Source organism: Salmo salar, chromosome ssa12 (assembly GCF_905237065.1).
Source record: "Salmo salar chromosome ssa12, Ssal_v3.1, whole genome shotgun sequence".
Taxonomy (NCBI): Eukaryota; Metazoa; Chordata; class Actinopteri; order Salmoniformes; family Salmonidae; genus Salmo; species Salmo salar.
The window spans coordinates 94,254,600-94,256,435 of NC_059453.1; the positions used below are offsets into that span (position 1 = coordinate 94,254,600).

The 1,836-nt window shown below is 41.2% G+C and overlaps 1 protein-coding gene across 1 annotated transcript in view; it reads right to left on the reverse strand.

The window, feature by feature from the left end:
- LOC106566201 (60S ribosomal protein L32) overlaps positions 1-1,451 on the reverse strand; it is a 9,512-nt gene extending 8,061 nt beyond the window's left edge. Inside the window, exon 1 of the mRNA XM_014134075.2 lies at positions 1,301-1,451. The gene's annotated coding sequence lies outside the window, so the exon portion shown is untranslated. The remainder of the gene's footprint in view (positions 1-1,300) is intronic.
- Positions 1,452-1,836: the final 385 nt, after the last annotated feature.

The window sequence follows — 1,836 nt, forward strand, 5'->3', positions numbered from 1 at the left end:
AGAAAAAACCCTAAAAGACAGCTTTTCTTCTTGTCAAGACCAGTACATAGACCTGACACGTTAGGACCCCGTGTAACAGCCCCCTCCACTCCAACCTGTATTGTGTGTGTCTTTCGTGGGGTTAGGATAAAGCAGAAGTCAATTAGGTTAGTAAAGCAAAATAGCCTAATGTAGCCACCGCGATGCATTTAGCTAGGCTAGCAGGCTACCTTTATTGGTTGGCTGGATGAGTTTGCATTCAATTGACTAAATTAGTAAAAAAATCATTAAAAAATGGTTTACCTTTATTTAACTAGGCAAGTCAGTTAAGAAAATCTTATTTACAATGACGGCCTACCCCGGACAAACCCTAACTATGCTGGGCCAATTGTCCATCGCCCTATGGGCCTCCCAATCAAATTGTATTTGTTACATGCACCGAATACAACAGCTGTAGACCTTACAGTGAAATGCTTACTTACAAGCCCTTAACCAACAATGCAGTTAAGAAAAATACCTCAAATGTAAGAGAGAAAAGTAACAAATGTAAGGAATCGAACCAGGGTCTGTAGTGACGCGTCTAGCACCGAGATGCAGTGCCTTAGACCGCTGCGCCACTCAGGAGCCCAAATCCATCATGCATAGTATTCCTCAACCACTGGTCACTGTGTGTGTAGGTTTAGCTTATGAAATGACTGCATATTGTTCTCTTGAACGCAAACTCTCCCAGCCACACAATACATATAGCTTGCTAGCCTAGCTAAATGCATCAAGACGACTACAGTAGGATATTAGTGCTTTGCTAACCAAGTCCCCCCAGGTTGATTAGTTAATATGCCCGCATCATTTTGTAACGACTTGTTCATTTGATGTGCAATGTTTCCGCTTCAGTAGATATTTGCAGCGATGTACTGCACGCCTCTGTGATCAGACATGGGACAGCCACGTTACTAGAGCTGACAACTGGCCATATGGTCTCAGAAAACCGCCTAGTTTCCCCAACTTCTCCCCTAGTTATGTGTAGTCAGACCCATAGACCGACTACACTAGCATTTTATTTGGCCAACTATGGATCTGCAAAAGTAGACCGTCGCTGCTAGTAGAGTTTAAATAACGTTAGCGGCTACTTTGAACCATCTTTAGATCGGACATTCCAGTGTGCCTATCTTTAATAAACAGCCACACATCTACAATAACGACCAAAACAAATAATATATATATAAAGTTCGATTGAATATATAATGAATACCGTTGATTTTGATGGATTTAAAGTGATACAATTATAACGATGCTGTCAGATTTATTTCCATGTTCAACTTACCGTTGGGTCTTGTCTGCCTACTGAGAGGCAGCTGAAGGAAAGGAAGGAGGAAACGGTTCTTCTTCCGCTTCCGTGGCGTTTAAACCAACACGTTAATAACTAAACCAAGACACGTCACAGCCCGTCGTTTCCAATGGAAACCAACGAGTCACAGTGGGCAGAGCCAAACACGAACTAGAGAGATCCTATTGGTTCGTTCTAGCACTATTTGCATATTGCCGTTAGAATATATTTGCATATTATTTGCATAATATTTCCGTTAGGGAACGCCTACTGTGTGAAGTGCGCGTGTGCAATAAATACCCCGATTCGCCTCCTTGTAAACAACGAGATTTTTTTTTTTTACAACTTTGGCAAATGGTAAATTCTTCAAAACGTAGTCCACTCTGTTTTATAAACAGATTTCTAGGTTTTTTTGGAAACAAAAAAAACTGTATTGAGATCAAATGTTTCATCGATTAGAAAATGTGCAGATTGTCAGCCGAAATCCATCTTCCACTGCTGGCCACATGGCTTTCTCTCACTACCATATTTGG